General features: G+C 35.4%; 1 protein-coding gene across 1 annotated transcript in view; it reads right to left on the reverse strand.

The window, feature by feature from the left end:
* Positions 1 to 13,614, reverse strand: part of LOC101896244 (serine-rich adhesin for platelets) — a 216,933-nt gene that overhangs the window by 126,356 nt on the left and 76,963 nt on the right. The window lies entirely within an intron of this gene.

Consider the following 13,614-nt stretch of genomic DNA (forward strand, 5'->3'; position numbering starts at 1 on the left):
TGGATGCTACAGAATATGACAAAAAAATTATCTACGCAGGTTCAGGTCTTCGCACAGCTCCGATATAACGGTACCTCCCTATATTCTATACTTTGATGATTTTAGCTACATTATTGGCGTTTATTTCAATTTCCGAATTTGAATTTGGTAATGACTCATGACAAATAATGCCCGTGTGGGTCCACGTCGTATGGGCACCAATATAACGGCAATATTCGGTATTTTTAAAATTTTACCAATTTTTTTTCAGGATTTTATTTCCAAATTCGTACCAAATGGTGGAGGGTATTCAAAGTTCGGCCCGGCCGAACTTACTGCTTTTTAACTTGTTTTTTTTTTTTCAACCACAACTATGTCCTTAAGGCGTTTTCAATTCAACACTAAATCTGAGCCTGAAAAATATTTCAAATTAAAATTGCAGTATCATTTACGCCTAGCATTTTCTTTGGTGACGTTGTAATTGTTTGTTTTTTCTTCCCACTGAAACAAACCTCCAAACATGTTTATTCTATCATCTGAATTGTTGTTTTTATTAGTTTCCAATCCACTCTTTAAGCCTGTAAAAAATAACAACAACAATAGCGACGACGTGTTTTTGCATCTTAATTCGTCTAATGTGAAAGGCAAACAATAGCTTCAAATGCCCTTTAGCTGTCTTTCATCAACTTAAGTGTGCTTTCCATGAATATTCATGTAAGTGTCACATAGTCATGGCTGCCATGATTACCACCAAGTCCTCTATGTAGCAGAGTAGGACCGGTTGAAAAGAAACACTTTCGTTGTTCTTCCCTTTTTTTTTTTTTGTATTGTTGCATTGCTGTGGCCCATGTTTACGAAGGAGCGAGCCATTGCATGTTGTGTGAGTGTGGGTGTGTGTGTGAAGCAGAAGTTCCAGAAAAAACGAACCATTTTTTTCTAAACATCTTTACAGTTTCATATGCACATTCATGTAAAATTCATTCATCTTGTCGCATTTTTTAGGACTTCATGTTCACGTAACGTGATGTGGTTTTTGGTATGTGTAGGGAGGGAGAGGGAGTGATATTAAAGTTGGCACAATTCGCCAGCGGATAGAAATCAATTTATGGCAATTACCATATAATGGTTGGCATAGTTTGAGAAATTGGTCTGGGCATTATATTGTTAAGTTTTTAAACGGAAACTGTTTAATTGTTGCACAGTGGACCTTCTATTGGATTTACATCCAAGAAAGCCTTTCATGGGTCTTTTACAGGAATACAAAATAATTTCCAATTTGTTTTTCAACTACAGGTTTAATTTCATTAATTTTTTTATACCCTCCATCATACTATGGAGGTTATACTAACTGTGTCATTCCGTTTGTAACTCCTCGAAATACTCATGTCAGACCCAACAAAGTATATATATTCTTGATCAGCGTAAAATTCTAAGTCGTCCCTCTGTCTGTCTTTTGTAATCACGCTATCTTTCAAACGAATTGACATAGAAGGCTAAAATTTTGCACACATGTTTATTTTTTCAGTAGGCAGGTTAAGTTCGTAATGGGCCATGTAGGTCCACGTTTTCATGTAGCCCCCATACAACGGTACCTCCCAATATTCGGAATTTTGATGATTTTAGCGACATTATTCACCTGAATTGTTTCAAATTTGGTATTTGAAGTTCGTAACTCAGCCTAAAACCGAAAAGTGTACGTGCAGATTCACGTCTTCGTATAGCCCCATATAACGGTACCCCCGATATTCGGTATTTTGATGATTATAGCGACATTTCACATTTGGCATTTGAAGTTCGTAATGGATACTACAGCCTAAAACAGAAAATCGGTTATTTAGGTCCACGTCGTCGTATAGCCCCCATATATAACGGTACCCTTCCAATATTCGGTATTTTTATGATTTTAGCGACATTATTTACCGGATTTTTTTTTCAAATTAGGTATTTGAAGTTCGCAATGGATACCACAGCCTAAGAGAGAAAACTGTCTGTGCATGTCCACGTCTTCGTATAGCCCCCATATACCAGTACCTCCCTATATTTGGTGTTTTAGTGATTTTAGCGTCATTATTCACCGGAATTTTTACGCATTTAGAGTTCGTAATGGAAACTACAGTCTGTAACAGAAAATTGTCTATGCAGGTACAGGTCTTCGTATAGGCCGCATACACCAGTACCTCCCTAAATTCGGTATTTTGATGAGTTTAGGTCAATACTCACCGAAATTGTTTGAAATGTTGTATTTGAAGTTCGTCATGGATGCTTCCAGGTCTGGCCAGGTCTTCACACAGCTCCGATATAACGGTACCTCCCCATATACGACATTTTCATTTCACTGTTATTTCAAGTTTCGAATTTAAATATGCTAATAGCGTATGACAAACAATGTCGGTGTGGGTTCACGTCGTATCGACACCAATATAAAGGCTATATTCGGTATTTTTAAAATTTTAATAGAATTTTTTAAGGATTTTATTTCAAAATTCGTTCCGAATGGTGGGGGGTATTCAAAGTTCGTCTCGGCCGAACTTACTGTTTATACCCTACACCACAAGGTGGTCAGGGTATTATGTCTTTGTGCATTTGTTTGTAACAGGCAAAAGGAAACGAGATAGACCCATAGTTCCTTTTGATGATCTGCATAGAATAACATTCTGAGTCGATTTAGGCATGTCCGTCCGTCCGTCCGTCCGTCTGTCCATGTATTTTTGTAAACAAAGTACAGTTCGCATTTATTGCCCTATTCAGATGAAATTTTGCGCAAATTATTTGTTTGGCTCAAGGACGAACCCTATTGAAATTGATATAGCTCCCATATATATCTTCGACCGATTTACATATTATTGTGCCCCAAACGTGTAATATCAGTCCGAATAGTATGGAATTTGGCACGTACGATCAGATTGGACCTGAAAATAAGTATGCCAAATTTTATCGAAATCGGTTCAGATATAGCTATAGCTCCCATATATATTGTTCATCCGATTTTTTATTTTTGTCCTCCGCAGCCGTAATATGCACTCTGTAACAACAATATTTGGGGAAATATATCAAATGCAGCTCAGAAATACCTTTGCTAAATTTTATCGAGATCGGTTCAGATTTAGATATAGCTCCCATATATAACTTCGTCCGATTTACAATTTATTGTATACCAAACGCCTAATATTTGTCCAAATGGGATGGAATTTTGCACATACGACCGAATTTAGTCTAGAAGGTTGTATGCCAAATTTGGTGAAGATCGGTTCAGATATAGTTATAGCTCCCATATGTATTGTTCATCCGATTTGTTACTTTTGTCCTCCGCAGCTGTAATACAATATTTGGGGAAATATATCAAATACAGCTCAGAAATACATTTGCTAAATTTTATCGAGATCGGTTCCGATTTGCATTTGGCTCTTATATATAACTACGTCCCATTCACCTTTTATTGTCGTCTAATATTTGTCCAAATGGATGGAATTTGGCACTTACGACCGAATTGAGTCTAGAAACTAGTATGTCAAATTTGGTGAAGATCGGTTCAGATATAGCTATAGCTCCCATATATACTCTTCATCCGATTTTTTACATTTGTTACCCACAGCTGTAATATGCAGTCCGTAATAACGATTTTCAGGGAAAAATGTCAAATACAGCTCAGAAAGATCTTTGCCAAATTTTATCGAGATCGGTTCCGATTTTGATATAGCTCCCATATATATCTTTATCCGATTTCAACTTAATTTTGCACCAAATGGGCAATACAAGTCCGAATTTAAAAGATACAAATTCTTCGGCATATTTCGTCCATTGAACTTTAAATTATAATCGTAGCGTGTATAAACTTTTAATTGTTAGGCGGAGTTATACCTTATATACAGGGTGAGATAAAAAACTGTAACAAAGTAAAACGCCATAATTTTAACATTTTTTTTTTAATTTTATTGAAAGAAAGCAAAATGTGTCGGAAATAGCATAAAGTTTTAGAATAAGTTAAGGTTTGTTCGAATTGGTCACGAATTATGGCCTTCAAACGGCCATGGGAAATGGAATTTGTCCACTTTGTATTTTGGTCCACTTCCAGCGAAGCGCTTGCTTCTGGCGATCGACACTTTGGTATTTTTTTTTAGTGCCAACCTTGCTTTCCAAAATACTCCAGACACAATAGTCCAAAGGATTGGTATCCGGAAATTTTGGTGGCCATTGTGCGCTGGAAGTGAAGAGAGGAACCTCATTTTGTAACCATTCTCGGGTGTCGCGTGCTGAGAGTGATGGAGCTGAATCCTGTTGGAAAGTCCGAGGTCTGTGGCCAAAATTTTTGCGTTTCCAAGACACCCTCCAGAATATTTTCGCCATCATATTTGCCATTTATTCTGATGCCACGGTCGATAATTACGAGCGGAGAGCGACCATCGGCCCAAGTTTCAAATTTAGAACTTAAAGTTCTTAATGGGTCCTACAGCCTGTCACTGCTAATTGTCTGTGCAAGTTATGTCTTCGTATTTGGTATTTTGAATACATTTTCGACATTATCCAAAGGAATTGTTTCAAATTTCGTACTTTAACTTCATAATGGCTATGCTGTAACGGTATCTACCTATATTCGGTACGATTTTAGCGACACAAATTATTTTAAAGGTCGCAATAACCTATGACAAAATTTTTATGTACAAATTTTCCTACGGGCGCCAATTTAAAACTCCCTATATATTTTTTTTCTACGGAATAGAACAGTTTTGGCTTGTTTGCAACGGAATTTTTTAAAATCAATCCAATCTTACTGGTTTCAATCCATATGAGTGAATCCTGTGAAATATAAAAGAATCCTTGCAGATTCGTTCTTCTACCTGTGACAGGTACTGGCTTTGCATTGTAAGTGTTACATAAGACCACAACAGTTGTTGTTGTGTGGACAAACTTTTTGTTCTCTCTCTCTCCTTCTCTACATATTATTTCTTGTTCACGACAACGATGTATGTCTGACAAATATTGAAATATACTTACAGAGAGAATTCACTACAGATCGAAAACAAAAAAAAAATGGAGAAACCACGACAGAAAAAATAGGGGATAGCTTGCGTAATCGTATGCAAATATTAATGACAATGGTATCCATCCAATTCATACCGATACATGCAGAAATACATATCCATACGGCTTTTTCCATACGAATACATCAATACGAACATATATAAACAATGTATCGGTGTATCCTGCCATTTGTTCAGTTTATTTTCCCTCGTCCGTTCTTTCTTTTTCTTGTTTATATCGTAGCGTATCGTTTCATTTAGATTTGGTTTCTTTTTGTTTTCCCCCTTTCCCAGCTTGTTCTTCGTTTGCTGTTGACAACATATCATACACTGGCATATTGATTACGTAATATATTGTTGCGTCCAATACACATACGTATATATTAGTCCGTCAGTGTCATCTACACAAAAAGTAATCAAGAACCAGGCAAGACCGACTATATGATACCCTACACCACTATGCATATTTAGTAGAAGATTTTCTAAAATTTCTACATTGGAAATTTATGTGAAGTAGATCAGATAATTTGGAATCAGAGTGAAGTACTATATAAATGGTATATCCAACTCCGAATCGATTTCGACCAAATTTGTCGGCTATGAAATAACATAGCTATAGGGTGTATGATATGACTTCGATAAGGATTTTATTAAAAATATATATATTTCAAAGAAATAGAGCAATATGGTAATCGAGTCTCCTCGAATGGAAAAAGTGTTACGCTGAAAGAGGATGTATATACAGGGTGACATGGAAAAACTGCAATCAACTTCAGACTACTGTCATTTCTAAGACACGAGTCTGACAGCTGTTAAAATTATTCTAGTGACAGCTCATTATATACAAGCGTACAAATGCATTTTGGTAAGAATTTTCCAGAAAAATGTTATTCGTGATGAAAATCAAGCGTCATAGAGTGATTTCTTTATGTTTGGCTGGAAAACCGCAAGTGGCTATCGTTAGAGCACTCCAACATTTAAATATGAATAAAACTTTTGTGTCTCATACCATCGCTCGTTACTGTGATACTGGTAGCGTAGCCCAACGTCAAGGAAGTGGACGAAAGAAAACAGTAACATCAGCAGAAATGGTTCGAAAATTAAAGAAGCGACTTGATCGAAATGCTCGTCGTAGTGGCCTAAAAATGGCTCGTGAGCTGAACATATCGCAATATTACATTCGGCAGATATTGAAAATTTGGCTCGGGGTAAAGCCATTGAAATTTCAAAAAGTGCAAGAACTTACACCGCAAGAGAAATAAAATTAACTCAAAAGAGCTAAAGAATTGTTTCGCTTGGCCGAAATTGGTGAACTGCCGAATTTGAGAGAGGTCAGCTGAAAATGTGGACTTTCGGTTGTCCACCAGAAATCAAGCGCCGGCCATGGTGATGGTGTGGGCCGCCATTACAGCCGATGGTCGCTCTCCGCTCGTATTAATCGACCGTGGCATCAGATTAAATGCCCAATATTATCGCGAAAATATTCTGGAGGGTGTATTAAAGCCTTAGGTACGCAAAAATTTTGGCCGCAGACTTTGGAATGGTTACGCGCAATCCAAGTTTGGTTACAAAATGCCGCCAAAATCTCCGGATACCAACCGTTGGGCTATTGTGTCAGGAGTATTTTGGAAAGCAAGGTTGGCACTAAAAAATACCAAAGTGTCGACAACCTCAAGCAAGCGCCTCACCGGAAATGGGACAAAATACCGCAGGCCAATTCGAACAAATCTAAATTTATTCTAAAATTTAATGCTTTTTTCGACATTTTTTGGTTTTATTCAAAAAAAAAAAAAAAAATAAATAAATAAATAAATAAATAAAAAAAAATAAAAAATAAAAAAAAAAATAATAAAGTATGGCGTTTGACTTTGTGGCATTTTTTTTTTTTCATTTCACCCCGTATATCTGGGAGTTGTATCCATATCTGAACCGATTTGGATAACATTTAAAAGAGAGGCATTTCTGATATCTGTTCCACAAATATCAGTGTTGTGGAGTAAATATTTCGGCTTTTAGGGACAAATATATCAAATCGGATGAACAATATATAGGGGAGCTATATCTGAATTGATTTTTACCAAATTTTAAATATTGTTTTTAATTGGATTACCTGTGCCAAATTCCATCCAGTCAGACAAATCAGCCAAATTTTTGTAGGGTATACTGATGTTAATGAAAGGCAGTCAAAAAATAATTGCAGGACAGAAGACAATTGTAAAATTCCCAACTTCTTTTCAGGAAGATATATACAAAATGTCCGATTCTTTTGGTCCATAGACCTTGGCAGGTAATATTTGAAAAATATTAAAAAAACTCGATTTTGTAATATAAAGGAAGTATTTGAACATTTTTATAAGTTCATGTGAAGAAAGCCACTGTTCTCAGCCAACAAATTCTTCTTAACCCGCTTCTTGTTGTGTCACCCATATTTATGCTCTACACCTTGGAAAGCAGGGTATATTAACTTTGTCATTCCGTGTGTAACATCCATAAATATTCGTCATAGACCCCATAAAGTACAGATATTCAAAATCAGTATAAAATGCTGAGTCGATTAAACGATGTCCGCCTGTCTGTCTGTGGAAATCACCATATAGCCCGCATTATTTGACGTAGAGCTTCAAAATTTAGAAGAACAATTTGTATTTTGTCTAGGATAGTTGGTATTCGAAAGGTACCCCATATAACGGTACCTTTCGAAATTCGGTATTTTGATGATTATTGCACATATTTCTACGGATTTGTCTTAAAATTAGTCTTTGTAGGTTATAATAGGCTCTAGCTATTGTGGCGAATCATCGTATGTAAAGGTCCACGTTTTGGCATGGCTCCCATATAACGGTACCTCACAGGTATTCGGTACGGTTTTTGCAACATTTTTTATGGTTTTTGCAACATTTTTCGCGGATTTGTTTAAAAAATTGTATTTGTAGGTCATAATGGGTTCTAGCTCCGGTAGTGAAACCTTCATTTATCCCGATATTCGGTTTATTGATGATTTGAAGAATTTTTCTAAATATTGGTATTTTTGGATAATAATAGGTTCTAGCTCGTATGGTGAAACATTGTATGTTTAGGTCCACGTTTTGGTATAGCCCTCATATAAGGGTACCTCCAGATATCCGGTGTTTTTATTATTTTTGTCACATATTTTAAAGGATTTGCCCATAAATTGGTAATTGCAGTCCGTAATGGGTCCTAGCTCTTGTGGCGAAATATTGTATGTATAGGTACACGTTTTGGTATAGCCCCCATATAACGGTACCTGATGATATTCGATACCCACCGATATTCGGAATTTTTAAAATCCTAGTCACATTTACCCAAATAATTGTTTCAAATTTGGTATTTAAGAAGATTTGATAGATGACATTCCTAGAAGTATAAAATTGTCTATAGAGGTTCCCGTTTTGATAAGGTAGAGGTTATTCATGTTTTTATACTTGTTTGAAATTAAATTTTTAAATGTTTGCAAGGATGCCGTTAAAAGATATTTCAAAGAACTTATTGAAAAAAAAATTGAAAAAGGCATCATATTATATATATAAAGTCCTTTAATATCTAGCTATGATTTTTTATATCTTTAAATTCACGATTATGTTCTAATAATTTTTTGGAAAATATATAATTTTTATCTCGGAAAGTTCTTGAAAATGTTAAACACAAATCTATGAAATTTTACAAAAATCGTCCTTCAGTTACATAAAGCACTTTTTCTTTTTATACCCTACAACACTATGTGTTGGGGGTATTATAAGTTTGATTGGGCCAGAATTTATGTAACACCTCGAAATATTGATTTCCCACATAGGAAAGAATATACGGATCTTCCTATCTCGCCGAGCTGAGTCGATCTAGCTATGTATGTCCGTCCGTCCGTCTGTCCGTCTGTCCGTCTGTCCGTCTGTCCATGTTAATTTGTAATCACTCTACAGGTCGTAATTATGGCCCGATCTTCACGAAATTTAGAATGGAGGTGGGGCTAGGGTCAGAATAGAACCCTATTTCTTTTGGATATGATCGCATAATATTTAGGGGTCGAAATGGACCAAAAACCTGAAAAATGTCGGATTTTGCAGGAACTTCGCATGTACCTAGAGTTTAGGGCGGGGAAGAAGCTTACCAATTTGGGTGGTCATCGGATAATATTTAGCGGGTAAAATAGACCATATCTTTTGTGTTGAAAAAATTCAAGATTTTTCATTAAACCGCGAATATTTTAAGTCCCGGCAAAATCACAAAGCCTTGACAAGGTTTCTTCTGATCTTTATATTGATGTTAACATCCAACAAAACGGATATATAGCAAAATATGTGCGATATATATGTCTGTCAAAGAAGATATGCTTGAAAGATCTCATATATGTCAAGAACGGCTGAACTGATTTCGACAGTTCTCATTAATTCAGAATGGCCTCTTGGCAGGAAAGAAACAACGTCTAAAAAATCGCATAAAAATATCTCTCTAAAGATGAAAATATTGATTTTGTAAAATTTTCTCATATTTTTTTCAATTTTGTCATATTTTTGGCATATTTTCATTTTGAATTAAACATTTGGTAATATATCTACAGCTAACAAAACTAAGTAGTTAGGATATCAGGATATCATATACAGATCGCATTTATGGCCCGTTCCTTACGAAATTTTGCATGGGGATAAGATGGGGGGTCAGAATAGAAGCCTACTCTTTTTGGAGATGATCGCCATATAATAAATAAAACTGCAAAATTGTCAGCAGGTCGTAATTATTGCCCGATCCTCACGCACATTTGAGTGGGGGTTATCGGGCATTGCAAAAGCCAAGCAGTTTTGGATGGCCATCCAAAAATATTCAATGTGTGAAATAGTTTGCCAACTTTTGTATACAAAATACGAAAATGACCATTCCAGTGACTTTTTGGAGAATTCACAAATACAGGAAAGACGCACTTCTGACTATTTCGTTAACGCTGATTTCGTTGAAGAATATAGTCAAATGTCTGTATCTCAAATAGATGCGTTTCAGTCAAAAACCAATAATAAATGTTAATCTTTTGCCATTTCTGAGAGATTATAGGTCTTTGGGAAATATTGGTTCCAGATCTAGGAAGACCATTTACGTTCAACATCTACCAATAAATGGGAAATGAGCAAATTAGTTTAAGTTGCTATTATTCGAAAATTAGAGAACGAAACCTCATGGTTTTCTTTTATTATTTGTCACAATATCTTGTGGAATTCTTTCGAGTATCTCGCCTATATAAACTGTATCGTTTATTATAGTGTTGTAGGGTATTCAACGGTCGGCCCCGCTCGACTGTAGCCTTTGCTTACTTGTTTTTTAATCAATTTAAAAAAAATATATGAAAAGGCACAATTAAAAAAAAAAAAACTATTTAGAAAAATCCACAATGTCTCGGCCCATATATATTTTTTTAAGAAATATAAAACTTAGTGAACTTTAAATTTGCTGGCTTAAGTCCACTTTTATTATATATATATATTTTTTTTGTTTTTTGGAAAATTTTTAGTTCCGCGCCTCAATTCTTGTTCTACGAAAATGCGAAATGAAAACTTTTATAAGGAAAAACAAATATCAAATGAAAATTTTATAAAAGCAATATTTTTCAATTCATATTTTCATAGAACAAGAATCCAGCCCCCTGTTCTGCTTAGTCGATTTAATCACTTCGTAGTATTTCAATTTCCTTCACAATGTATTATTGATTTCAAACAATTCTTCAAAATTGACCATCCCCATTTTATTGGTTAGTCATTACAGCCCCTACAATAACATATCATATTTCAGTGAAAATTTAAAAAATGAACATTTGGTTTATTTGGTTGGTTTGTTCATCAGGTTTCCGTGTCGACATACCAAAATGTGTTTTTTCGTACACACTCGTTTGCATGTACATACAAATATATGAGAATATTGCATACATGTCCATGTATGCAGGTATAACTACAGTATGTGTATATTTTAGCTGCTTGCATATGGATGAATATCTGACTACTGCTCGTCGCATGATTGGTGTTTATCTATTTATCAGGAATGTAAATAACAAAAATTCGAAATGACAGTTGCTTGTCGGGGTTGCTCATATTCGAAAAACAAAAGTGTTTTTTTGAAAAAAAAGTGTGGAATACAGTGGTGGCCAAATGTGCCAAAAATTGGCGATATGTTTTTCTCTAAATGCAATTACAACCAACTACAAGAACCTTCATATGTCATGACAATTTTAAATTTGTTAGTTCAAGAAAACACTCTAACTTCATATACAACATCTAAACAACATCAATTCTCTACAAAATTTATTCACCAGTACCTTATGGGCAATATAATAGAAATTGGCGTCACCTTTTGCCGCCACTGTAACAAAACTATTTTAATAATTTCGCAAATTGTTGGCATGACATGAAGGTGGAACACATCGACATATGTCATCATTTATAGACTCATTTTGTATGCCAATCTAATGGTGGCAATATCAACAATGTCAGTTTTTAGTTGATTGATGTGTTTGCATTAGTATGTGCCGAAAGGTTTAGTACAACATACAATGATAGGCAGGAAACCCGCTAATTCTGAGACAAGGAATATGAAAACTTGATCAGGAACAATTAAAAAAGCTGTAAGTTCGGCCAAGCCGAACCTTGAATACTCTCCACCATTTAAAACGAATTTGGCAATTAAAAAAAAAAACTAGAAATACGACTTTAATCATAATACTCAAATGCGACATTTCAAAAAATCGGTAAATAATGTACCTAAAATCATCAAAATGCCCGATATAGGGAGGTACCGTTGTATGAGGGCTATACGAAGACGTGGACCCGCACTAACAATTTTCTGTCACAGGTTGTAGTATCCATTAAGAACTTCAAATACCAAATTTGAAGCAATTCCAGTGAATAATGTCGCTAAAATCATCGAAATATCAAATATCAGGAGGCTATAGCAAAACGTTGACCGATATATATAATTTTCAATACCAACAATCCTAGGCATAATACAAATTTTTCTGCCAAATTTTGAAGCTCTACTTCAAATAATGTGGGCTGTATCGTGATTTCAACAGACAGACAGAGAGACGGACATCGTTAAATCGACTTGGAATTTTATGGCGATCATGAATATATATATTTTATGGGGTCTACATTTATGGATGTTACAAACGGAATGACAAAGTTAATATACCACCCTTTTTAAGGTGGAGGGTATAAAAATAATACAATTTTAGAACATATCAGCCGGATTTTCCGGTCTTGGCTAATTTGGAATTGCACAATGTTTCCTTAGGTTAATATTGTTAATTAATTTTAAATGGCCAATAGGTATGAATTGGGCCGATATTTCATCCAAGAACGAAACATCAATCCTTTTCATATTCATAAGTTAAAATATACCAATATTGGAGGAAGGAAGAAGTGACCAGATATTTCTGCCGATTATGATTTTTTTTTTTTTTGTAAAGTTTGACTTTCAGAAAAAATTGGTTGAATTACATTGAACCTCACTGTTAATGAAAGCTACAAATGTGGGAAAGTGGTGCAACCAAAGGCAAAGCTAGAAATCTGAAAATAGTGTTTTTGGACCTCATAGGTCCTGTTTAAGATAAGTGGTTCATATGTTGTTTAGTATGTATGTGCCTACCGTTTTATTTATTTGCTTCAGTATACTCTGAGAAATCATAGTATAAGATCCAGCTGGTGCAGGAGGTGAAGCCACGAGGCCATTATATGCGTCGTTCTTTTGCCTATTGGGCTCTAGAGCAGTTGGCAAATGACCCGTTGTTTTATCGCAAAATTGTGTTCAGCGATGTGGCGTATTTTTTGCTTAACGGGTTTGTTAATAAGCAAAACATTGCATGTATAGGTCCACGTTTTGGTATAGCCCCCATATAAAGGTACCTCCCGATAATCGGTATTTTGATTATTTTTGCCACATTTTTTCACGGATTTGTCTAAAAATTAGTATTTGTTGGTCATATGGGGTTCCAGCTCCGGTGGCGAAACATTGCATGTATGGGTCCACGTTTTGGTATAGCCCCGATATAACGGTACCTCCCGATATTCAGTATTTTGATGGTTTTTGACACATTTCTTCACATATATGTCTAAAAATTGGTATATGTGGGTCATAATGGGTCCTAGTTGGTCGTGTCGAAATATTGTATGTATAGGTCCACCTTTTGGTATAGTCCCCATATAAAGGTACCTCCCAATATACGGTATTTTGATGATTTTTGACACATTTCTTCACGGATATGTCTAAAAATTGGTAGTTGTAGATCATAATGGGTCCCAATTCGTGTGGCTAATCATTGTAATTATAGGTCCACGTTTTGGTATAGCCCCCATATAAAGGTACGTCCCGATAATCGGTATTTTGATTATTTTTGCCACATTTTTTCACGGATTTGTCTAAAAATTAGTATTTGTTGGTCATATGAGGTTCCAGCTCCGGTGGCAAAACATTGCATGAATAGGTCCACGTTGTAGTATAGCCCCCATATAACGGTACTTCCCGATATTCGGTAATTTGATGATTTTTGCCACATTTCTTCACTGTTTTGTCTGAAAGTTGGTATTCGTAGGTTATAATGGGTTCTAGCTCCTTTGGCGAAACATTG

Source organism: Musca domestica, unplaced genomic scaffold (assembly GCF_030504385.1).
Source record: "Musca domestica strain aabys unplaced genomic scaffold, Musca_domestica.polishedcontigs.V.1.1 16, whole genome shotgun sequence".
In the NCBI taxonomy this organism is placed as follows: domain Eukaryota; kingdom Metazoa; phylum Arthropoda; class Insecta; order Diptera; family Muscidae; genus Musca; species Musca domestica.